The 26,923-nt window shown below is 42.4% G+C and overlaps 1 protein-coding gene across 1 annotated transcript in view; it reads right to left on the reverse strand.

Annotated features, from left to right (window-relative positions):
- Positions 1 to 15,283, reverse strand: part of RAF1 (Raf-1 proto-oncogene, serine/threonine kinase) — a 72,167-nt gene extending 56,884 nt beyond the window's left edge. The window contains exon 1 of the mRNA XM_061197300.1: positions 14,994 to 15,283. The gene's annotated coding sequence lies outside the window, so the exon portion shown is untranslated. The remainder of the gene's footprint in view (positions 1 to 14,993) is intronic.
- Between the last annotated feature and the right edge of the window lie 11,640 nt (positions 15,284 to 26,923).

The raw sequence follows: 26,923 nt of genomic DNA on the forward strand, positions 1-26,923 counted from the left end.
TTTCAGCCTTCTCACCCTGTGACCCAGCTCTAGCAATAATTTCAATGAATTGCTTCATTCAGAGGCATTTCTAAAAATGAATAAATAGCACCAGATTAATAAAATAGTAATTATTAAGAGATTCATTACGCTGGGAGAGGCTTGTTTTTTGCTTTTTTAGTTTACCAGATGCTATAAAAAACATTTTGAAAGCAAGACTGTTTCAGGTGCAAGATTGTTAGGGAGCAGCACACGTACAAAGTACTATTAAAGAGCCCCAGGACAAGTCAAATCTGATAAGACCACAATTATGAAAATACCAATACTTACGGTATAATTTTTTTAAGCGATTTGAGTCCTATGCTTAAGGTCCATCTACCACCTTAAAGCCTAATCTGAGGCATAAATGTTTGACTGGAAATGTTATTCTATCAACTTCTGGAGATACCTCAGCAGAGCACTCACTCAACATTCCTCATCCATTGTCTTGTCACAGTTACTCTCCCGAAGGGTTAAAGGGTTGAAGGGTTAGACGCCTTTGGACCATGGTAAGAAAAACCAATTATAACAACCCTGATTAATTCAGGAAGCTCTTCAGGAGTTCAGTGTGCAAGAATCAAAAAGTCCTAAAACTTCTGCCTAAAAGAGTCAAGAAGCAGTTGGGCAAACTTGGGGCTAAGGTTGACTTTGTTTCACCCTCTCCCTACCTCAGCCAAGCCAAACAGCCAAATAAATTTTACTATCCCTTCCTGACTAGGGAAACACACACACACACACACACACACACACACACACAAAACAATGTAAATATTTTCAGAGACATTTTGAATTTTCTTCAAAATGCCTCAGCAAATCAGTATTTAAAATCAGTTTAAAAAAACCCTCGCCAAAAAAAAAAAAAAAAAAAAAAAAACCCTCGCTTTTGAGTTTTTATTCAAATACTGCTATCTTTTATTTCACTTAAAAATACTAAAGTGGTAGAGCAAAAAACACCTATGGCAGCTAGCACTCTGGCGTTAAATGAGATTTTAAAGAAATTCTTAATCTACCTAAAATCTAGTTCCTGAGAATGTAGCAATGCATTCTATGGTTGAGATTGACTGCAGAAAGTTTACTTCAAACAGGACAACTTAAAATTTTACAGAACTTTACAGTTTATTCCTCTCCACTATCTCATAGTGCTGTTAGAATTAAACTGGCTAAAAGCAGGTATTATTCCTCTTTGTAGATAAAGAAAATGTGAAGTTCAAAAGATTTAGTGACAATAAGGGAAGCAAAACAAACAATTTAGGTCCTCAGACTCTTAAATTACAACTCTATTTTAACACACTGATTTAAAACACAAAAAATAATTATTTAATATTGTTACTATTATACTACTTTGAAATAATTACTGTTTATTGTTTATAAGTAATGCATCGGACCTGTATGTGGAAGAAAGGAAAATAAGTTTTATATATCATAAGCAATTTAAATTTACTTCATATTTAAGAGATTTTTACATCATTTCTAAATAATAAATGATTTAGTTCAAATTACCTTAGAGCAGTTGTATTACTAATGCTTTTTCTCACATGATCTTTCTTCTTATCCACTAAATGATACAGAATAGAGAATGTATGAAATATATAATCTTTTATTCAGAAAGCTAACTCTTATAATCTGCAGCAAATAGATAAGGATTTAAAACAAACATAATGAAGTCTAAATTGCTTTTTACAGCTCTGTAGCTCAGGGGTTAGAGCACCGGTCTTGTAAATTGCCTTTAAGTCATTCTTCTTTATCTTCAATCCAAAATTTTTCTCCCCTGAGTTGGTAATAAATACAGCTTAGATAAAATAAAATCTCCATGTAATTAGAAGACTGCTGAACTACAAACCATGACTCACTATTTCTGAAGATTAGTCAATACAAAAGAATTCCTATACATCAAAATAACCTGGGCACTGCCTTAGAGTTAAAATTCTGTTGTAATATTATCTAGCTGCTGTGAGTTTCTCCTTGGTTTGAAAGCAGAGAAAGGAGGAGGAGGAACTGGTAGCAAGAGCTTTAAAAGACTACGACTGGCCATAACTGACCTGAATCCACTACGGTGCCTATAGTTTTAAACAGCCTTTGACTTATGACACCTAAACTTAAGATATACTTGTATTTCATTCTCCTCTACTCAGCATGTTTTATAAGATGTGAGAATTAAATAACACGTGAAACACACAGTGTTGGCCTGAGACAGTAAATGTTCCCTATTATCATGATATACAACAATCAGGAACTCTTCTAGATAGCCCTTAAACCTCCAGCCTGAGTTTTTCTGAGTTCAAAGCCTAAAGCTCTTAACCGCTACTGGTACTGTGTTCCAAAATTAAGTCCCAGGTTCCAAAATACAGATCAACTGTTTAGCTCTCACATTACTTGGGGGAATAACACTGGCCATATGCTATCTTGTTCATTTGATCTTTGCAAATTGTCTCCATATTCCCAGAGATCCTCTGCAGAGACTGCATGGAGTAATAATTCCAGAAGCTTTACCCATTAGACTATAACTTGGAACCTGTGAGTAACATCGGCACGCTCCTAAATTACCTACAATTAACCAATGTAACTTTTTGGAAAATACCTCTCTCTGCTTGGATTTATCATTTCCTCAAAAAGCTTATTTTTTTCCCCATGATAAGAGAAATTAGACAAGATTTACTATTAAAGCGAAATAAACCAAATGCTATGTACAACTTACAGTGACAATGCTTAAAAGACAAGTAAAATACCCTATTTCACTGTTCTTTAAGTAAAAGTTAGAAGTAGCTCTATTAACTATATATGGTATACAACTTTATTTGAAGTATATGTCAATTTATATTTTAATCAGTCAATTAAAATATTCTAACTCTGTATCTTCCTGGTAAATCAGAAAATTTGAAAATAGGCTAAGAGTATAGAGTAGGAGAAATGGTAGCAATGAAATAAACTTAGTTCATTAATTTTTAATAACTCCAACAGCCATTCTGATCAGAGCACTAACACTATTCCAAAGACTTGTGTCTACTCAGTTTTGATTACTTAATCGTCTAATGAACCTTTAAAATTATAAAAGCCAATAAATCATTTCAGAAATCTTTCCACTAAGATCACTCTTCAGAGTATTACCTATCACATAAAATTCTAAGCATCTTAAACATTCTCCTAAGAACTGGCAAAATTTGCACAGAAGACTGTCCAGAGAGGGAAGTCTCCCCATTAAATGGTAAATGTTTAAGATAAAACATTAGACGGGTATCCCCAATCACTCCAAATTTTAGATTAAAGGCTTCAGTGTGAGCCCACAATTGTTTTATACAAGTGATTAAAAGTTCCTAGAACTTTATGAAATATTGATTAGTGGTGGAGAGAAACACATTTTGGAAAGAAGAATACTTTTTTTTTTAAATTTATTTTTGGCTGCATTAGGTCTTCATTGCTGCATGCGGGCTTTCTTTAGTTGCGTTGAGCAGGGGCTACTCTTCGTTGCGATGCACGGGCTTCTTATTGCGGTGGCTTCTCTTGTTGCAGAGCACCAGCTCTAGGTGCGCAGGCTTCAGTAGTTGTGGCACACGGACTCAGTAGTTGTGGCACACGGACTCAGTAGTTGTGGCACACTGGCTTAGTTGCTCCACGGCATGTGGGATCTTCCCAGACCAGGGCTTGAACCGGTGTCCCCTGCACTGGCAGGCAGATTCGTAACCACTGCACCACCAGGGAAGCCCCAAGAAGAATACTTCTTAAAGTGCTATTTTAAACTAAATCCCTAAATTAAATATGTAAGATTTGAAGAAAAGTTTTCACATACAAAGTCATAACAAAGGGATTATCATCTTACAGAAAAAAAGTAATGGAAATAATTATTTCTACTCAAGTCAAAAAAAGTTTAGGAAAGAACTCTTCACAAGGGATACCTCTGAAGGATCTATGAAAAGTAAGTACTTGGAAAAGGCAAATCTGATTAAGACTTGATCCCGGCCCTCAATAAATTTATAATTTAGATGAAGAAGTAATACAGGGATGAAGTGGGGTTAATCATATAAGGCCTATAAGAAGGAAATGGAACTACTCTAAGTCATAAAGAAAATTATAAGGCAGACGGCATTCCCAGAAACCTAACAAAAACAGTAAGTTTGCATCACATCTAGAATTTAAATTCTAAGGTGCTCACAGAATGTAGGATGAAGTCAAAACTAACCCAGAAAATCTCTCTCTCTTTAATCTCTCCTTAAGTAGATGGTCTATATTTAGGGTATTTACGCCATCTATCTCTGTGTTTCTTCCTCCTTAAAATAAGGATCACAATGTACCTATATCTTCAGGCTGATGGGAAGATTAAATGAATTAAGGTAAACTCTCAAAAGAACCTGGCATATAGTATTTAAGTCAACAAAGGTAAGCTATTATCTTTAGGGACCTTTTTTAAAAAATGTACCTTTAGACAAAACAATCACACTCAATTGTGAGATGGTCAAACTATAAGGCTTGGGAGAATTGAGAATGACAAAAGAATAGATTCACTTTCTTCAACTGCAATCAAAATCTCACAAGAACATATACTCAGTATGAGGAATGGTGGCTAAAATTGCCTGCATTATTAAAACACTTTTTTTGGCAGGGCAAAAACATAGTTGAATACTCATTTTTTGTTTGGTTGTTCTGTTTGTTTGTTTTTGCCGCACCAGGTGGCTTGTGGGATCTTAGCTCCCTGACCAGGGATTGAACACTGGGCAGTGAGAGAGCAAGAGTCCGAACCACTGGACCGCCAGGGAATTTCCTACTCGTATTTTAACGTATTTATAATGCGACTTCACTCTTCATTTCTCCTTTAAGCTCATCCCTTTGTTCAATCCAGCCTTGGTCCATCTGAGAGACTGGGTGATCAATTTTTCAAGATTACTCCAAGCTTCCTTTAAGGATTAAGTGTTTTGTTTTGTTTTGTTTTAATTCAGTTGGTCACACAACCCCGGAAAAAACCCACCCTCGCACATAAAAAGTTTCTGCTGAACAGAAACGCTCAAACACTTAAATAAAATGTCATCTTGTCCAAGCTAGGAAACAATAATATGTCTAGTTTGGAAATGGCTTAGCTACAGTTTCCCAACCAGTTCAAAAGGGCACTCTGATGCACTGCAAGGTGGTGTGTGTGTCAATATTTTGAGTTTCCTCACCCCTCTTTCTCAATTTCTGACCACAAACTGGTAACTTCATCAGATGACTGGCCAGCATACACGAACATGAAAAAATGTGATACTCTACCCTTGTAATAGTTAGCAAGCAGGGCTGCCCGAGTTTAGAAAAGAGTCTAACTTTTTAAAAGGATAATTAATTTTAAAACAAGTTAATCAGCTAGTTCAAACAATTATGTTAAAGCAATCAGTTCCATAATGAAAGACATCTGGAGCCAATTTTATTTTTAACTTAGTTTTTCATTATTTTCATTTTAAGTCACTTTGTCTGAACTCTTTTTTAACCCAAGTTTTACTTTTCATCTCCAAATCAGTCATTGCTTCTTCATTTAGGCAGCAACTGCTCATTTTTAAATGAACAGAGCCATTTACAAAGTAAAACCATTAACACAAGCACGAAAATATATCAATACAATGCACAAATAAAATATGGTTTAGGAATGATCATTCTGATGGCTGGGTAATAATAAAGTAAAAAACGCCTAGTCAGTGGAAGGGGAAGGAGAGGAAACAAAAACCATGCGGACATCTCATCGTGCTAATAAGTTAATGCCTGGAAACACTGACTTAACCTTGTACCAATAATTTCTGTTCCACATAAAAGGCATCAATTTTAGTGGCAAGTCCTGCATAATCAACAAGTGACTTAAAAAACAGCATTACTTTCCTCAAAAATAAAGACATGAAATATAAAATAAGTGAATCCACTATTCTGCACACTGGCATCTCTCAATTGGGCAGACACTGAGATTTATCCTCAAGATAGGAGGTACTCCTCCAGGTTTACAATCTTGCCAAAGCTATTTCAAGAAGTAACCATCTGATTCGGCCATTTCCCCTACAATTCCTTCTGGAGTCAATGGCTTTCATACACAGAAAGATTCCCTAGTCTTCAATGATACCCCCAAAGGTAATCAATCACCTTGCTTGTTTTAAGAACTAGTTACAACTACAATAAGGTATACCTGTAAAACTGATAGTATCACTTGTTTCCCAGAAAATATTTTAAATCAACTTTTCAAGAATAATTTTCTTAAAACAAGGACATGTGCAGAAGTTTTCTCTGTAAATTAGACCATTAATTCATTAAAGCCCTAAATTATACCCAGCTACTTTGCCAGAGCAAAAAAACAAAATATGAAAATGTAACCTATGTAATTATACACCAAAGTCTGAATGCCTTAAGGAAAAGAACTATACGCATTTCCTACATCTTGTTATACTCCATCATCCAGTATAGTACCTCGCACAAAATCAGATGCTTAAATTCAGAATAAAATATTAATGGAGAAAAGCTATAATTACAATATTTATCCTAATTCTTTTCCATGGATATTGGATCACTATCTACCACATAAAAGTACTGATATATATATACAATCCAAAGAACCAGAATGCCTCTCTGTATACTGCAACCTGGCAGAGAACTGAGTGGAAAAGTATAAGAAGCACTATCATTTAACGATTTCTAAGAATCTATTTCAAATGCTAGCTGCTTCGAAGAATATAAAGTTCAGAAAGACAGCCCTTGCCTTCCAAGAGTTTTTAAAGTAGAAGAAAAAAAATCATCATTTCCCAGAGTCTGACTATGTGCTATGAGCTTTCAGGATGACAAAGAGGCCTACAACAAGATGTGACAGCTTTTTTTTTGTGGTGATGGGCGGGGGGGAGAGGGGTAACTTCTTAAGAAAACTATAAGAATTCGGAGCGTGGAAAGGTCACTTATAGTTCGAGTGGAGGACTAGATAGACAATAAAGAATAATTTCATTGTAGTATTTGAACTTGAAAGGGTAGCATTTTAATAGATGCATGTAAATGTTTTTCTTTATAAAAATGGTATCTTATTGTACATATTTTAGTACCCTACTTTTTTCACTTAATATATCTTACCACCCAGGATTAACTGAAATCATCGTTTACAGGTTAACGGAATACATTTTAGATTAAAAGGGGATGAGGGTAGGGACTTCCCTGGCGGTCCAGTGGTTAAGACTCTTCGCTTCCAATGCAAGGAGCTCGGGTCTGATCCCTGGTTGGGGAGCTAAGATCCCACATGCCAAGCGGCCGCCAAGAAAATTAAAGAAAAAGAAAGTGGGGGGGAAATGAGGGTACAAAGAAGGTAACTACAACAACTATATGTTCCAGCTTAACAAAAAACATTTTTTTTCAAAAAATGAGTCACTAATTGTGTAATTAACTTATCTCTTTCAAGAACATTGTATACAAATACATTTATAAAGAAGGAAAAAGTCCATCAGATGCAAATACAGCCAACTTCCTAACCTTCTGGTTTGACCATTCGATCTAATCAGCAGTAAGAAAAAAGCCTAGAGCCACTTCACATCCATTAGGACAGTTACTATCAAAAAACAGAAAATAACAAGTGTTAGCAAGGATGCAGAGAAATTGAAACTCTCATGCATTGCTGGTGGGAATATATAATGGTTCAGTTGCTGTGGAAAATAATTTGGCAGTTCCTCAAAAAGTTAAACAGAATTACCATATGATCAGCAATTCCACTCCTGGGTATATACTAAAAAGAAATAAAAGCAGAGACTCAAATAGATACTTGTAAACCAGTGTTCATAGCATCAATATTCACAAAAGCCAAAAGGTGGAAGCCAAAAGCCCATCAACTATTGAATGGATAAATAAAATATTTTATGTGTGCACACATGGGAGCATACACATACAAACACACACACACACACACACACATAATGGAATATTATTCAACCATAAAAAGGAATAAAATTCTCACACACAGTATAATATGTACGAACTCTGAAAACACAGTAAGTGAAATAAATCAGATACAAAATTATAAATATTGTATGATTCCCCTTATATGAGATACTTGGACTAGGCAAATTCACAGATAGAAAGTAGAATAGAGTTTACCAGAGGCTGGAGGTAGGGAGGAATGGGGAGTTATTGTATAATTGTTACAGGGTTCTTCTGTTTGGGATGATGAAAAAGTTCTGGAAAAAGATTAGTGGTCATGGTTGCACAACACTATGAATGCACTTAATGCCACTGAATAATACACTTAAATATGGTTAAAATGGTATATTTTATATTTTGTATAAGTTACCACCACCACTGCCGCCACCCCCAAAAAAAGCCTAAAGGGCCCATTTTGCATTGTCAGACAGCTAGATAAATACTAGTCATGAAGGACATATCTATTCTCACATGCACACTTCTCTAATTCCAGTCCAGACTAACATCAAGGAAGGCAGAAGAGTATCATTTATCCCCTCATTCTCTCTGGCTAAAACTTTCCTCCACGTATAAAGCCTATGAATGCAGAAGAAAACAGCCAGTATGGCAAGAGTGGCTTGAACCAATGAGTCAGCAAGCTGTCAAAGCAGGCAAATGTCCTCAAGGAGCTGGCAGTGAGAACCCAGAGCACTCTACTGATAAAGCAAAATAAAAGGGAAAGCTAAACAAGCTAATTCCTTCAACAGATGTCCTAAGTTACAAAGTTCTGAGTATGAGTTTAGTAAGTAGTATACCCTTTTAATTGTAAGCATTTGTGTGTGGTGGGCAGTAGGAAGGAACTAAATCCACAGGTGATTAACCTGTGAATCGCTACTCATGCAATTAATGTTTATTACATAATCCAGAGAAACTTTTAAGAACTAGAGATTTATAAACAAGACATGGCTCAGCTCTAAGGAGCTTAAGTTTAGCCAGAGATGTAAGACATCTACACAAAAAATTCAATAAACATCATTTAGCACCTTACATTCAACAAATTGAACTGAAATCAGGGGGGCCAGCCACTGTGCTAAACTCTGGGTATTCAAAGATGATTAAGATACAGTCCTCTGAGAAAAGATGAGAGGTAAACAAATACTTTAATAAAATATCAATACGTCACAATAAATACATATAAAGTCTACAGTGCATGGTACCAAAAAGTACATACACAAACCGTGTTAAGTTTAAATAAAAGGTCTTATTATAAAACCTAATATTAAATGTGGTAATTTAGATTCAATGCTTTCACCAAAGCACACAGGCCTGGTCCCTCAGCCTCTCAAATTTTTCACAAATATCAATAAAGAAGGACTTGCACATTGACTAGAAAGCATTAGTCTGACTTGATAACCTAATGGGATGATAAGCTCACACATGACTATATGATAAAGACCATACGAAAAATAAATGTAAGGGTTTTAAGGTGGGGTTCAAAGAAGGAAACAATGAGTGAGAAGAAGAGAAAAAGATCAGGAAATGATATTTAGAAGATGGTGTTCAAAATGACTCTTAAAAGAGGAACAGATAAAAGTGAGGAAATCCTGTGAATCTCTCCTCATTAGATAAGGTCGCTGAAGGCAGGAGCTTGCCTAATTCACCCTCCACCACACTAGCCTGCTGCACCTACTTAGGTGCTAAAAAAAAATGGCTTCTGAATTCCACTGAAGATAGTAAGAGGAATCCACATTAGCAAGACATAGAAGCAAGAACTGTATGCTTAGTCTGAAAAGCAATGGAGACTCTTGGACAATTTGCCAAAGGAAGTAAGGCCAGCACATCTACACTTGAATATTCTTGTATCATCACAAAACAGGATACATAAGAACCCCATAACATATTTCCCTCCATGAAAAAAAGCTGGGTATCTGGGAAACAAAGGGGAAAGCAGAATTACTCTGCACAGCATAACTTTCTGTATCCTTTGAATTTTGTAGCATGTGACTGTACTATCGATACAAAAAATTAATAAAACTTAATTTTTAAGATTCTACACATTTAAAAAGTGAATCTGACAATAATGTGAAAAGTGTACTGGCATGGGAAGAAATAAGAAAAAGGAGTTCAATTCAGAGGTTCTAACAACAGTCAAGGCAAATACAGCATAAAAGCCTGAACTAATCTGGAGGAAGTAGAAAACAGGTGAAAGAAGCTCAAAAATATAGTTGTCAATGTAATCTGAGAGTGACTGAATGTTTGGAGGGACATAAGGGCCCACACCATGAATAGAATTTAACTTTATTATATGTATTTTTCTATTATAAAACAATATATTCAGAGAATATGAAGAGTATAAAGAGGAACATTATCCGTATTTCTACTGTTTAACAACCACTGTTAACATCTACATGTGTTTTCTTCCTATGGGTAGGTTTTGAGTTTTTTTAAAAAGCTTGAGATATAATTTACATACCATACAACTCATCCATTTAAAGTGTACAATTCAATGGCTTTTATTATACTCACAGAGTTGTGCATTCACCTCCACAATCAACTTTGGAACATTTTCAATACTTCAAAAATGAAACCCCTGTCACAGTCACTGCCCATTGCCCACTCCCTCCAGCCACTGGCAACCACTAATCTACTTTCTCTGCAGATTTGCCTATTCTGGACACTTCATATAAAAGGAATCATACAATATGTGGTCTTTTCTGACTAGCTTCTTTCATTTAACATAATGTTTGCAAGGTTTATACATATTGGAGAATGTATCAGTACATCATTTCTTTTTATTACTGAGTAATAATATTCCATTGTATTATGTTTTGTTTTTTAACACAACTGTAATCATTCGGATATAGCATTTCCCGTGTCATAAATGCTTCATATACACCATAGTTAATGAAAAGCACAGGGCTCCATAAGCGGCTGTACCACAGTTTACTTAACCATTTTATTATTGTTGTACATTTGAACTTTTTCTAGTTTTTTCTACTGTAAACAAACTTTCTTAAATGCAAATGGGAGTTCCTTTCTGAATGATCTATCTAGATCCAGGGAAATGCCTCTCCCCAAAACTCTGAGCTTCCTAATGAAATTTGCCACAGAGAACAAGAATCATGTTCTTCTAAGGAAAACTCAGTATTTCATCTACCCCAAACCTAGCTAAAGGACAGATGTTAAAAGCTATCTGAGATTGAAAAGTATGCCTCCATAAAACCCAGATTAAGAATGTCATAACTTTAAAGACCTATTAACATAGTTAAACATTAACTAGCCTGATTCTTCCATCAGAAATGTTTATGGGTGGAAAAAGGTAAACACTTTGTCCAAATATGATGCCTAGAAAGAAGTAGCTTCAAAGAAATCAGACTACTTTTGCCTTCCATAGCAGGTTGGAAGAAAATAAACAGGAGACAACATCTTGACTACAACAGTAAAGATGTACTTACTCTTGCTACTGGATGATAGTAAGTGAAACCCAACAGGTAAAAAGATGTCATCGGTATAGTCTACAAGGGTCCTCAGAAGCAATTAGACATATTTGGTGCCCTAAAACACTGTCATTGCCTGCAGCTTCCCATTCATTAACCAAAAATGTAAACAATTTCTAAATCACAAAGGTTTTGATTCCAAACTAGATTTAGGGCTGTTAATCCCCACCCAGTAAAATCCCTTAGAATCTGATCTAAAAATAAAACTCTGTGTCAAGTATTCCTCAAGAAAAACTATGTACACTGATTGGAATGTGAAGCAATTAACACACTTCTTGAGTGATTTGCCAAAGAGACTTGAGATAGCTTGGGCCAAAACCAGTAACAAAGGAACAACACCCATTTGACATTTTCCTTGGTTAAACTGACATTCTAGGAGTAGTTTTAGAAGAAATGCTAACAGATCTGAAGTTAACTACTAAAATCATTGGGGGCTACACAAGTATTCTCGGAGAAAAGGAGGAACAGAATGACTCAACCACTGTAAAATTAAAGATGAAAACTTTGATATGTAATTAAGGAATTTTTACTCACAACTTTAAGGCAAGAATAAAATACCCAGACATTACTATCCTGAGGATTATAGGCAAGGTAGTTAAGCCCTATACCAGAAATACTAACTGAATTATAACACAAATATCTAGTATCACATTTTCAACCTGGTCAGTTTAGCAAATAAGCATTCTTATACATCCAGACACATACATAAATATAAACACACTCTCACACACACACCCCAACCTAAATCCTAAACAACCTTATCCTAAATGAACCGAAGTGTTCTTTGATTTCCCAATTAATTTAGCCAAGGTGAGCAATTTTCCAACTACAGACATTTGTTATGGAGAACTGACTTCCACGACACGCACAATTTAAAAAACAGAAGACCTTTTAATAAGTCAAAGCTCGATTTTATGGTTTCATTAACTCCCGTCCCGCTGTCACATTAGTCCACTGCCTTTCAAAGGCAATATTTAAAATTCTCTTCTGCAGGTCAACATTAAGGCATGCTGTTTGGCTAACAAGCTTCTCCCAACACCAGGATTATTATGTATGGCCTACTATGTTAACATGCAAACAAAACCACTCTCCCATGTAACATTTTTCTACTTTTAGGCAATAGGTTATTAACAAAGTTTTATCTGGAATTAAAATGTGATAGAATCATGCACCTACTACTAACAGGCTATTTGAAATAGTAATTTCAAGTTATTAATTATATTTTCCATTTAATAAATAATCTGGTGCTTGGAAAAGTCAAATTCAACTTCCAAGAAGTTGTTTCATCTTTAGAGCAAACTCCTACTTTGGATTTCACAAACGGCATGTTTTAAACTAAAAGCAACCAGTCCCAAAGCAGTTATAATACAATACTTAATGTTTAACCATTCTGCATTTCATCTTTTAGATACTTTTCATCATAAGTGACCAGCTTAACCTGCTTCTCACTGTTTTCTTCTGCTAAACCAAATCCCATAAAATACGTTCTAATGTATTTCACTCAAGCCTTCTACTTTGAAGGCATACACATCTTTTAAACTATCTGACAAGAGTTTAACAAGACTAAGCAGTTCCACTACAACTTACGATCACAAACACCGCATACCTAAAAGATAAGCTTTCACAACAGAAAGAGTAACAGGTTAATTTTCCCAAGTATCCAGCGTTCAACTGGGTCAAACGTCTCTGCTGCATTTTCAACAGCTTATCCCTTGAAGTGATAAGGGTGAAAACAAGCCAAAAGGTTCTTCAGTGGTATATAATCATCACAACCCAAGAAAGATTTAGGAACTGCTAGATGAAGTCTGTTAATACCATAATAATCACTTTAGCATAAACATTAATCACAATACAGATCTTTGGGGAAAATTATGTTCATAGAGCTAAAGACTTTATAACAGAATTGGAATCCACGGAATCAATCCAAAGAAACAGTTTACTATATAAAACATTTACTTAACTAAAAATACTCACTTGCATTCTACAATTTTTCAGATGTTTCATATAATCTGCCAATTTCTAAATGACTGGGGAGCATGGTTTACATTGTCAACAGCCACTGAAAATGTAGTATCAGTAGAGTGTACTACATTTATAAAATCAACATTTTTGTTAGCAAGTGTAACTTTAGAAGAAACGTTTGCAAGAATCCCTAGGATTCAGTTCGTTCACCACAGTGCAAGTACAAAACATTTGACATAAAGCCCTTATCAAAATGTTAACTGGGTTTAACAAAGTCAATCTGTGCAATTACTATCAGCTTTAACGTCAAGAGAAGGAGGAAATAAAGTTATCAGCAAGAAAAGAGAATTAGCAACACTCGTTTAAAATAATCCCAATTAAATCAACTAGTTCACTATCTTCAACAAAGATCCTTCACAAGCTAGCCAACTTTTGTTTCAGACCCTAATCTCCCACCACTTCCTTCCTGCACCCCAGACTGCTTGCTGCTCCCCAAACTCCTGCACGTCTCCGTGCCTTTGTACCAGCTGTTCCCTCAACTTAGCATGCTCTCCCCTCCTCCTCACCTGATGAGCACTTACTCATCAGCCCAAACCTCAGCACAAAAGTCCCCTCCAGTCTACAAGCTTCCTCAACTCCCCCAGGCAAAACTAGTTGTTCCAAATTCCCAAGACATTTGGTAAATCCATCCTAATCACAGCGCATTGTGTTCATGCCTCGGGAGCTAACAGAGGGCAGACTCCCTCCACTCAGCCCGGAGAGGACGAATCAGGCAGAAATGATGAACGTGCGCTGAATCCATTCCCTACTTAGACTGGGTGATCCTCTAAAACCCGGTCACATCTCGAGGAGACACAGGAGACCCTATCATTCTTCCCACCAGAGAATGAATACCAGGGGGCACACCCAGAGCCCTTGAAAGAGAACAATGAATGAACACAGCCGCCTCGCCTCTCCTGATGTCCAAACTCCTCTCTCTGGGCATCGACTAGCTCTGTAGAGCCTCTGCAGCTGCAGAACTGAAGCATCCTGGAGGCTCTCACTTCACACACAAGAGCCCTGGATCTTCATTCCAAAGCATCCCGGGGCCAATCGTCAGTATAAGCATCGCAAACGTCTCATTAAGTACCCGCAGAGTCCTGAGACCCAAGGGGAGGCCCCTATGCTTTTGTGGTGGGGCACCGACCTATTTCCTCCTCCCGTCCCCGACTGCTCTCATCTTCCGGAAAAGGGTGTCACTTACTTGAGAGAAGATGCAAGCCCGGGTCCCCCACTCCGCGGCCAAAAAGACATTAGCCCATCTGAGTGACAACACAGATCCGAGACCGCTCTGGGCGGTTTTTCCCGTGGCCAAAATATAAGGAATGTGCACCGGGTACAGGGGTGGTGCCGGCACGTTTCCCCAAAACACAAGGAAACCTGAGTGGGGATGCGGGAACTCGGCTCGCCGGCCATGACACCGGGCCCCAGGGCCCCCGCCCGCCCAGCGCCACCCGGGGTGACAGCGGCCTGGCCCGGGCCCTCCGCCCGGCAGCCGCGGGGCCGCTCCGTCAGCGCCGCCTTGGCCGGGCCTCCGGGGAACCCGGCCCCCTCGGCCCCGCCGCCGCCCGGCTCCCCCGGCATCCCGGGCCCGGCCCTGCAGCCTACCTGAGGGAGCCCGGCCGCCTCTGTGTCCAGTCGTCCGGCTGTGGCGTCTGGTCCGCTCCTCCTCCCCGCGGTGGGTGAGGGAGCGGGAGGCGGTCACATTCGGCGCGTCCCCAGCCCAGGGGACGGAGCCCCGGGCAGCCCTCGCATCGTCGCTCTCGCACTCCGCGCCTCAGGGCACACACCCCAAAGCCCGGCCAGCTGGCCCTCTTCGGGGCCCAAGAAGAGCGGCAGGGAAGCCTTCGCTTCTCACGCTCTTTCTCGTCTTACTCCCGCCATCTAAGATGGCGGCCCCAGCGCCCGCACTGAAGACGCTCTCGGGCGGCCCCGGCAAGCGAGCCCTCCACTCGGTGCTCCTCCTCCCGACCTGCGACGCCACCAGCTCTCTGCTTCTGCGCGAGCCCGCCTGCCGGCAGACTTCAAACTTGGCTCGGGTATCCATCGCTCTGACCTGAACTCAGGCCCCGCCTCCCAGGGGGCGTGGCCTCTCCATCTCGCTGGTCGCCATTTCGGAGCCGTGAAGGCAGTAGGGCGGGTCCTCCCTGGCCCCGGATTGGCAGTCGGGAAGGGCCAGGGTTTGGCTGTCCCAAAGGGGCCTGAGAATTGGCGAGGGGAGGAAGGCCAGCTTGCCGGCATCTCGAGGCCCAGAGATAACCAGACGTGCCCGAGGACGCATAGCACGGAGGACCGTGTCCACCTTTGGCCCGTCCTCCCTGGAGTCGGACACATCAAGTGGCAAATCGCAACCCATCATGTGGGAAAGTCCCTAAAGTTTTCTGAGTCACAGTTTCCTCATTTGTAAATTGAGGGTTCCTTTTCCCCCGTCAGACTGGCAAAAAGTTTAAAAGACTGATAATATCCAATCTGGTGCAAGATGTGTGAAAACCTGCTGTGTACCTTCATCCAGCGCTGGCAGGAATGGATATCGGGAGGGCAATTTGGCGTTATCTATGGACATTTTAATGCATATACTATTCCTCCCTGCAAGTCCACTTCTAGGCACTCATGCTAGAGAAATAGGCACACATACGCACAAAAAGACACCTGCTAAGATGTTTATTACCATGTTGTTTGTGTTAGAGATAACACTGGAAAAAATGTCGATTAATTAAATAGAAAACAGGTTAAATAAAGGGTGCTAGGTCCACAGTACGGGATATCCATCTATTAAAAAGAATGAGCTAGATCTATGTACTGATTGTTTTTTAATCCAGGACATTAAATTTTAAAAAGTAGAACATGTACAGAATGATTTTATTCATTCAAATACAGGCACACAAAGCTACACAATACCATGTACAAGTCATTCATTTAAATCTTTATTGCGAGCCTGTTATGTACCACACATTGTTCTGGGTACTGGGAAGTCAACAGTAATCAAAAGCTCTGTTTTGCAGAGATGGGAAACCCAAAGAAAACATAAATAATAAATTCAGGTAGTAATATGTACAGTATAAAGGGAAATGAAGGGACTTCCTGGTGGTCCAGTGGTTAAGAATCCACCTTCCAGTGCAGGGGACGTGGGTTCCATCCCTGGTCAGGGAGCTAAGATCCCACATGCAGTGGGGCAACTAAGCCTGCATGCCACAACTAGAGAGAAGCCTGCGCCACAACGAAAGATCCCACGTGCCGCAAGGAAAATTCCCACGTGTGGCAACTAAGACCCGACACAGCCAAATAAATAAATATTGAAAAAATAAATAGAGGGTAATGAAGATGAAGAAGAGGAGATAATGACAGGAGAATGTGGACCTATATATAAATACATAAATATATAAATACATAATAAAGTAATATATAAATACATAAATATGTAAATACACACAAATATACATAAATGCAGGGGAAAGACTGGAAGGCACTGAACATGTAGGGACCATGAAGGGATTTTTTTTTTTTTTTTAATTAGGAAAAATGATGTTACCTGCCAGGGTTCTTGGCCTCCTTAATCAATAGAAATTGATCAGAGGCCAGACAAGAAATTCAGGCAAGGCTTTATTGGGGCCCCTGCTGCAGCAAGGGGGAGTGAAAACAAGCTCGCTCCCCAGGTGGGTGGCAAGCTGTTTCCTTATAAGGGATGAGGGTAGGGGCGGGTCCAGGGTCAGGCTGGAGGGGTGGCTTAGGTGGTCTGCCCACCCCTTTGGTAGTGCTGTGTGCAGGGGGCATGCGCAGTACCTTGCTTTTGCTCCCGACACCTCCGAAGTGGCAGCTGGGTTTTTGGTCGTTCGTATCTTGTTCTCTATAATTTGCCCCAACTGCATGCACGCAGTTATTTTTAGTCCCTTATAGTTTCTTTGTATTTTGTCCAGGTGTAAGCACTGCAGCAAAGGGTCCCAGGTCCCAGATCACATGTCCCAGCCTGTCTCAATAATACGTACCTCACAGGATTAAATGAGATAAAACATGAAAAGCACTTAGCACAGAGCCTGGGGGTTGAGGCGGACTGCCAAGGTTCAAATTTGGACTCTGCCCCTTCCTCATCTGTGACTTGGATAAGTCATTTAAACCTCAGTTCCTCATCTGTAATGAAAAAGCGATAGCACTCACCTCTTAAGAGTTGTAAGGATTTAGTGAGTTTAAGATGTAAAGCACTTGGAACAGTGCCTGGTTCACATTAAACATTATAGAAGTGTTAGCTGTAATTATTATAGTTAACTCTTATCATTCCTATCATTACTGCTTAGGGCAGAGCAGCAAACCACACTTGCCGACCCCTAGGCCATTCCTTTCTTCAGCCACCCCCAGCTGGTATTTGCCCAGCACTTCACAGCTTAGAAAGTTGAAGGAGTCTGTGCCTCATTCAAACTTCCCAGCTCACCAGTAAGAGTGGCTACTTCATTTTTTCAAAAATAATTTATTGAGGTGAAGTACACATAACATGAAATTAGCCATTTTTTAAAATTTTATTTTATTTGGCTGCATCGTGTCTTAGTTACAGCATGCAGGATCTTCATTGCAGCATGCGGAATCTTTCGTTGTGGCGCTCAGGCTCAGTAGCTGTGGCGTGTGGGCTCAGTAGTTGCGGCGCCCAGGCTTAGTTGCCCCGCAGCATGTTGGAGCTTAGTTCCCCAACCAGGGATGGAACCTGCGTCCCCTGCACTGGAAGGCGGATGCTTAACCACTGGACCACCAGGGAAGTCCCGGAATCAGCCATTTTAAAGTGAACAACTCAGTGGCATTTAGTACATTCACAATGTTATACAACCACCACCTCTACTTCCAAAACATTTCCATCACTCCAAAGTAAAGCCCCTTACCCTTTAAGCAGTTTCTCCCCCTCCCATCCCCACCCAGCCCCTGACCACCACCACTATGCGTTCTATCACTATGGATTTCTCTGTTCTGGATATTTCATATAAATGGAATCATATAATATGTGACCTTTTGCTCTGGTTTCTTTCACTTAGCGTAATGTTTTCAAAGTTCATCCCCGTGGTTGCACACAGCAGTACTTCATTCCTTTTTATGGCTGAGTATGTAAGTATATACCACAGTTTGTTTATCCATTATCCGTCAATGGACATTTGGGCTGTTTCTATCTTTCAGCTCTTGTGCATAGTGCTGCTATGAGCATGCGTGTACATGTACTTGTTTGAGTACCGGTTTTCAGTTTTTTTCAGGCATATACCTAGGAGTGGAATTGCTGGGCCATCTTGCACTCCACTGGGTTGCATGTCCCCTACTTTGCAGACCTCTGGTTTGGTGGTAGGAGAAGTCAGGAGAGCTAGAATTACTAGGAAAGGTCTCAGAAGACGAACGGAAGTGGGGAAAGGAATGAGTCAGAAACGGCTTGAAGAAGGGACATGCCATGAGCTCAGGTCAAAGAGAAGAGGGAAAGAATGGGAGGGGTCCATTAGTAGGGGAAGGGGATGAGGGGAGGCTAACCTGGAAACTTTCCTGGGTGTTGGAATGTTCTACTTCTTAATTTGGGAGGTGGTTACATGAGTGTGTAGATATACATATGTATGTAGAAATGGCTGTGTGTAGTTTTCTATACATTTGTTACACCTCAGTAAAGAATTCTTTTGAAAGATGGGCAATACGTTCTCCAAACCTGGCCAAAAAGGGTGCATTTTTCAGAAGAAAGAAAAACTTCACAAATAACAGCTACCATTTATGGAGCCTCTTCATGTAATCAGGCATTTTTCACAATCTTCAATACACATCACAACTTAAAAGGCCTGATCTTCAAATGAGGAGCCCCTCAGAGAGGGTAATTAATCTACGGACAAAGCTGGGAAGTGGTGGAGTAGGGGTCAGGACCCGTTCCTCTGTTCATTCCTCATCCAGTTGCTGAAGATTTCTGTCGTGCCTAGTATGTGCCAGGCCCCATGTTAGCTCTGGGGCCATAGCAGCGAATAAGCCACGGTCTCTGCCCTCAAGGACTTTAGGGTCACAGCGGGGCAGACAAGCAGCAAACAGGTAAACCAACACATCCACGTGAGACTCAGGATTGTAGTAAATCCGTGAAAGGAATGACCAGAGAACGAAGGAATGGGGGGGCGGTGTGCCTTTAGACTCAGGAGCCAAGGAAGGCCTTTCTCAGGAGGAGGTGATAGTTAAGCTGGGCACTGGAGGTGAGAAAGAGCCGGGAGAAGAGCATTCTAAGCAGCCGGAATAGCACGTGAAGGGCCATGAGTGGGAAAGGAGTGCAGGCCAGTGTGGTCAGAACACAGCCAAGGAGGGGGAGCTGGGGCTGGCGCAGTGGGGACTGGACAGAGGATGGAGTCATAGCAGCCTGACTCCCACGCCTGTGCCCTTTCCATGCCATCCTACCTCTCCAGCGAGTTTAATTTTAGTCACAGATGAGTTTGACGTGTGGGCCCGGCCTGGCCTGGGTGCTGGAGAGACAGAGCCATGTAAACAGACAGTTACCCCACCGGCTGGTCCAAATGTGCTCAAATGGCGAGGAGCTGCCGCGTTCTGTGGGAGGGCACCCAGGGGAAGGGGGCAGTGACCGGTTCTGCCTGGGAGGGTCAGGGAGGCCTCTGCAGAGGCAACCTTGAAGCTGAGTCTTAAAGGAAGAGTCAGAATTTTCCAGACTGAGAATGGAGGGTGGACAGGGCAGGAGGTGGGAACAATGTGGGCCAAAGCGTAGAGGTGTGACTTATGTTTGGGAAACCGCAAGCAGCCCTCGGGTGGGAGATGACCTCCGTGGGGCGGAGTGCCCAGAGAGAATGGTGAAGGGGAGACCTGGAGGGCAAAGGATGTCTGGCCGGAGTCACATGCAGGAAAGCCTAGTGCAGTCATCTTGGAAACCAGCAACAATTAAGGCCTGGGCGCCCTCGGAGATTACTTGGGGCTTATAAACTGCAACAATCTCTACGTAAGTCAATCTGGCAATATCAGAATTACAAATGCGTAAACCTTTCGCCCCAGAAATTCTCCTTCCGGGAATTTATCCTACAGAGGGACTTGTAAACGTGTGAAATGATGTGTGTATGGAAAGATGTCCAAGAAATACTGTTGAATGAAAGAAAAAGAAAAAGAACCAAGGGACAACACAGCATGAACTGTATGCCACTTTTTGTGAAAAGGAAAACATTTGCTGGTAAAGGCTTAAATTAACTGGGAAGGACACACAAAATACTACCACTGGTGATCACAGGCTAGGGGGAGGGTGGAATCCCAGTAGATGAAGTACCAGAGTGGAAAAAATTGTTTTCACTGCCTAACTTTTTATAATTTTTATTTCCTTCTTTTTCTTTTTTTGTTACTTTTTTGTTTTTTCTTTTTAATTTAATCTTTGGTTTCTTTTGTATATCTTTTTTTTTAATTTATTTTATTTTATTTATTTTTGGCTGTGTTGGGTTTTCATTGCTGTGCGCACGCTTTCTCTAGCTGCGGCGAGCGGGGGCTACTCTTCGTTGCGGTGCGCGGGCTTCTCATTGTGGTGGCTTCTCTTGTTGCGGAGCACAGGCTCTGGGCAGGCGGGCTCAGTAGTTGTGGCTCGCGGGCTTAGTTGCTCCGTGGCATGTGGGATCTTCCCTGATCAGGGTTCAAACCCGTGTGCCCTGCATTGGCACACGATTCTTAACCACTGCACCACCAGGGAAGCCCCTCTATTGTATATCTTATTTTCACTTGTTTAGTTTTCTTATCTTTTTTCTTAAACGTTTTATAGTTTCAAATTGTTGAACCATGTGAGCATGTTACCCATTCAAAAATTTAAATTAAAAAAACAGGCCTGGGGCTTCCCTGGTGGCAGAGTGGTTGGGAATCTGCCTGCCAATGCAGGGGACACGGGTTCGAGCCCTGGTCTGGGAAGATCCCACATGCCACGGAGCAACTAAGCCCGTGAGCCACGACTACTGAGCCTGCGCGTCTGGAGCCTGTGCTTCGCAACGGGAGAGGCCGCAACAGTGAGAGGCCCACGCACCGCGATGAAGAGTGGCCCCCACTCGCCGCAAATGGAGAAAGCCCTCGCACAGAAACGAAAACCCAACACAGCCAAAAATAAAAAATAAATTAATTAATTAATTAAAAAAAAAAAAAACAGGCCTGGAGGTCAAATGGAATGGTCCACACTGGAAATGGGGGAATAAGAGATGGAGGGGGTCAACAGTGTGTCCAGCAGCCCCACCACCTTCTCCATTGTTCACACTCCCCCCCCCCACCCACAAACTCAGCGTGACCCTCACCAGGACACCAACCACCCAGGACTCCAGGGCTAGGCCTGAGGCAGTGCCCTCTGGGATGCCTGGGCCCCTGGATGCCTGACCAGCTTCTCCACACTTCCCAGGACCACATCCTTTTCTACTCTAGCTCCTCAGCTACAGGGCCTGGAGATAAAAGGTGCCCTGACTACACAGCCACACCTACAGTGTCTGCTGGGGGGTCCACCTGCCTTTTGAGCGTGGCCATCGCACAGCCTCTAAGGGCCTCTCCCACCACCTCCTAGGCTCACGTCTGCCTTCTTCTTCCCAGCCCTGGACCAGATCTTGCGGATGAAGACCCGCCTCCCAAAGGAGGCCCTGTTCACCACCCCCTTTCCACCATATTCCTATTTCAGCAGCCGATGAGGAGAACACATATTTTCTCCCTGGTAGACACAGCCAGCCCCTCCTCTCTCTGCACGGAGGAGCAGGCATGGGCCCTGAAATCAGGCAAATATGTGATCAAATCCCAGCCTTGCCCTCACTGCTGTGATTCTTGGCCTCTCCCTCAGGTGATGTAGGAGTAGAAACACTTGCCTTCACGGGTTATTGGGAAGAAAGGAAATGGGAAGGTGGCACGCAGTAGGTGCCCTGGCACACAGTGGGTGATCAGGGAGCACTGCCCCTCATCCCCTCTCCCACACCTCTTCCTGACTTCCTGATTTCTGCCCTTAACGGACAAGTCTGCCAGGTCTTGGAAAAGAAAAACACCCGTACTTTCAAATGTCCCTTTCCCTGTTCCAGTTACCACCGTAATTCTTTCTTCCCTTTTAGGGTCAAATTTATCCAAAAATGGTCTAGACTCAGGCTCAATTTTCTCACCCGTCCTTCCACGAAGCCCCACAGTCTCCTTGTCACTGAGCGCGCCCTCCAGAAGGCTTTCCCAAGCCCAGGCCTCAGTGCCCTTTATGACGTTTGGTAAAGGGCATCATCCCCTTCCTGTTGAAATTCTGCCTCTGCCTGACGTCTCCTGTCACAGGACCGGCCACCATTCTCCTCTCAGGCCTGTGGAAACCAGAGCACATGGCAAAGCAGCTCGTGCTATTCCCTCTGCTAGAAATGCTCTTCCCTACTCTCCATCCCAGCTCCAGGGCCCCGTCTCCACAGAGCCGCCTCTGGCACCTGCAACCTTCAGTGTTCTGTCCTTTCTCTGCATTTTTGCACATTTCCTGCTTCAGCACCATACCTCATTGGGCTGCCTTTTCTCAGGCTTTCACTGCTTCAACTGGCAGAAAAGGCCTGAGGTCTGGAACCAGACACTGAATTTCCATCTTCTTATCCTTTTGGCTGTGTGACTCTGCGCCAGGCAAACAAGCCGATACACCTTTCTGAGAGGTTTTCTTATCTGTGCACGGGGATAATAAGGCCCACCTCACAGGGCTTGGGCGAGGCTGACATCCTTATTAAAGCATCTTATCTTGTGTTCATGAGGGGCAGGGTGGGCGGCATGGGCATGAGATTGGGGAAGTCACACAGGGCCCCTTGCACTCAGAAGGCCCAGCACTTGGGGTTTAATGCTCTGTGGTCTCTACCGTGAAATTCTTTTTTTTTTTTTTTAATCTTGAAATTCTTGCTAATTTCATCTCTGAATTTGTGTTTCGGTAAGTGAATCTGATGGGACAACGGAGCCTGCACCCAGGGCTGTGGAGCCTCTGCTCACACATGGTCGTGTCTCCTGCCTCCCAGGGGTTCTCGGATGCCTGCCTTCCTTCCTTTCTGGCACTTCCCTCCTGCCCAGCCTCCAGGTCTCCAACCCCACCCAGCGACCTTTGCCATCCTTGTCCTCCAGCCCCGGGATGGACTCCTGCAGCCAGGAGGCCCACGTGGGCCCCTCTTGGGGTCTGCACTCACGCTGTGAGCATCCCCGCACCTCAGGGAGCACGGTGTTTAATAGCAGATACAGAACGCCATGACAGGTCTAGAGAAAGGAAAAAGTTCTACATTTTAGTACCTTTAATGGCAACTTTTCCTGCTTCATGAACGAGAGGCCCCACACCTTCACTTTGCACTGGGCCCCAGAAATTATGTAGGTGACCCTGGAGAGAGGCCAGCAGGGTTATATGGCCCTGGAGGGGTCTTAAAAATTGCCAGTGCATCATGCAGGTTTAACCTGGAGCCTTACCATTCCAGTCGCCCCACTGTGTAACAAGCCACTGAGAACTTAGGGGTGTAAACGTGATCTACTTTGTTATGCTTACAGATTCTGTGGCGTAGGAATGCAGACAGGGCCTAGCAGGGATGGCTTGTCCCACAATTTCTGGGACCTCAGGAGGAAGGACTCCAGTGGCTAGAGGTGATCTGAATGGCTGAGGGCTGGACCAGCTGGGGCTGGAGGGTCCACTTCCAAGATGGTTTCCTTACTCCTATGTCTGGTACGTCCATGCGGATGTCTGGAAGGCGTGTGTGTGTGTGTGTGTGTGTCTGTGTGTATATGTGTGTGTGTGTGTGTGTGTGTGTGTGTGTGTGTGTGGCGGGGAGGGGGGGTGGATGTTGGCCAGGACAGTCTGCCTGAGCACCTCCTGGCCTTTCCAGCCTGGCGGCCTGAGGGTAGTCGGAATTCCTACCTGGCAGCTCAGAGCACCAGCAATCGATGCAGAAGCTGCACCATCTTTTATGACCTGGTCACCCAGGGTCACGTATGGTGTACTGCACTGGTTGAAGTATTCACAAGCCTTCCCAGATTCAACAGCAGGGAACACAGACTCCATCTCTTGAAGGGGGACTGACAAGGTTACAGAAACTCATATGCGATGGGAGATATTGTTGCAGCCATCTTTGAAAAGTACAATCAGCTACAACTATGATTTAAGTTGTTTTTTTTTTCTTTTTTTAAATTTTATTTATTTATTTATTTATTTATTTATGGCTGTGTTGGATCTTCGTTTCTGTGCGAGGGCTTTCTCTAGTTGTGGCAAGCGGGGGCCACTCTTCATCGCGGTGCGCGGGCCTCTCACTATCGCGGCCTCTCCTGTTGCGGAGCACAGGCTCCAGACGCGCAGGCTCAGTAATTGTGGCTCACGGGCCCAGTTGCTCCGTGGCATGTGGGATCTTCCCAGACCAGGGCTCGAACCCGTGTCCCCTGCATTGGCAGGCAGATTCTCAACCACTGCGCCACCAGGGAAGCCCTGATTTAAGTTTTAAAATAAATTGTGATTATCTTGTAAAGAGCATCATTAGTTTGCATTATGCTTGTAACGGGATTATGATTTAAAAGCATCGTATTCATTATATTCAACAAAGCAATTTGTTAAATATGAGCATTTAAAACACATCATTGCCATTTTTTAATATCTGCTTTGGCATTTCTACATTTAAAATTATAAATAGGGGCTTCCCTGGTGGCACAGTGGTTAAGAATCTGCCTGCCAATGCAAGGGACACGGGTTCGAGCCCTGGCCCGGGAAGATCCCACATGCCGCGGAGCAACTAAGCCCATGCGCCACAACTACTGAGCCTGAGCTCTAGAGCCCGCAAGCCAGAACTACTGAGCCCACGTGCCACAACTACTGAAGCCTGCGCGCCTAGAGCCCATGCTCTGCAACAAGAGAAGCCACGACAATGGGAAGCCCGCACACTGCAACGAAGAGTAGCCCCGGCTCACCGCAACTAGAGAAAGCCCGCGCACAGCAACGGAAACCCAACACAGCCAAAAATAAAAAAAAATAAAATAAAATAAAATAAATAAAGATTAAAAAAAAAAAAACAACTATAAATAACAGGAACTTCAAAAAATGGAAGTGTCTTGGGTCTCTCTCCATCTCCAGAACAAGGATCTAATTATTTATTTTTGTAATATTCTACTACCCTGATCCCCCAGAGTGTAGCACTGAGCACACAGTTGGTGCTTAATATTCACTAATTTCACTATTCATTAAGACAGAAGAGAAACTGTGGCTCCAGCTTTGAGGCAAATCTAAAGGAACAAGACTTACTGGATGACTAAAACTTTAATTTCAGGTTGTTTCATTGTCACCATTATCCAGAGTCTAAAATGAGTACAATTTCTTCATTGGCTTGGGTTGGCTGATTCTAAAGGGAGAATGAAAGCCAGATAATCAGGACCACGGGTGTGCTTGTGTTGCTTTGTTTTGCATAAATCATGTGGACAATCATCTCAGTTCTTCAGTTCATTCTCCATTACCTACAGTGAAGTTTATTTCAATGAATGTTTACTGAGCATGCTGGGGGCCACATGCTGAGCTAGCCACTGGAGATGTAGAGATGCCCAGCATGGTCCATGCCCTCAAGGCGCTTACTGTGCAGTTGGGGGAGGGGAAGAAGCAAATGAAATACAGCCACATGCAAGCAACTCAAACATGATAGTATGTACGGGGCTTGACCTTTCCCAGAGCACTTGACTCAGCCTGGTCACTGTGATTGGTTCAGGGATGGACATATGACCCAACTGGATCCTATCAAAGTGAATCTCAGCATTTTTGAGGAAGCTCCCATATACATCTTCTGAGTTTTCCCCTGGATTTGAACGCTGAGGCTAGGGAAGGCTGGGGATGCCTCAGCTACCGTTACACCTTTACAGAGCTGAGCCTGGAGTCCTGCAGGGCCCTGCTGACCTCTGTTGAGCACTGAAACCAACCAGACCTGCGCTTTTCAGTTCCATGCAACATGATATTCCCTTTTTTTGAACTTAAAGCCATTGAGTTGGTTTTCCCATTAACTTGTAATAGAGTCCTAATAGATGCTCATGTGATTACCTGTTGATTTCCTCTCTGGCAATATTGACATTCAGTTAAGTTCATTTCTCTTTCTTTTTCTGAAAAGAAATCTCCTAGAACACGGAAATCACTGGAGGCTATGCACACACTTCCAGAGGGAGAGGGTCTGTGAACTGAAGGACCACTGAGGGAGAAGCCACCCAGCATCTTTTGGCCCTCTGCAGCTCTGTGCCCTCAGACGGCCTGCTTCACCTGGCCAACCCCCAAGTCTCCTGTGGATTTACAGTTTGATACTGGAGAGCCTAACTGGCCATCTTCACCAGACTAGGTCCAGCACGTTGTGAGAACTTGGGAATTATTGTTATCATTACATTATTAGCACTATCTGCATCCCTTATAAGTAGGCGTTGGCCTCCTAACTTTGAGTAGGTGGGAACTGAGGGGCTTTTTTTATTGGGATCCTCTGGTATTCAGCTTCCACCTGTACCCCTTCACCTACCTCTTCGGAAGGGAAAGACTTAGAGATGGTACCAGAGGTCAACCTTAACTAAAAGCTTCTGACACCAGATTCGTAGAAATCAGGCCTGTGTGTGCAGCCCTTTTC

Source organism: Eubalaena glacialis, chromosome 7, assembly GCF_028564815.1.
Source record: "Eubalaena glacialis isolate mEubGla1 chromosome 7, mEubGla1.1.hap2.+ XY, whole genome shotgun sequence".
NCBI classification, from domain to species: Eukaryota; Metazoa; Chordata; class Mammalia; order Artiodactyla; family Balaenidae; genus Eubalaena; species Eubalaena glacialis.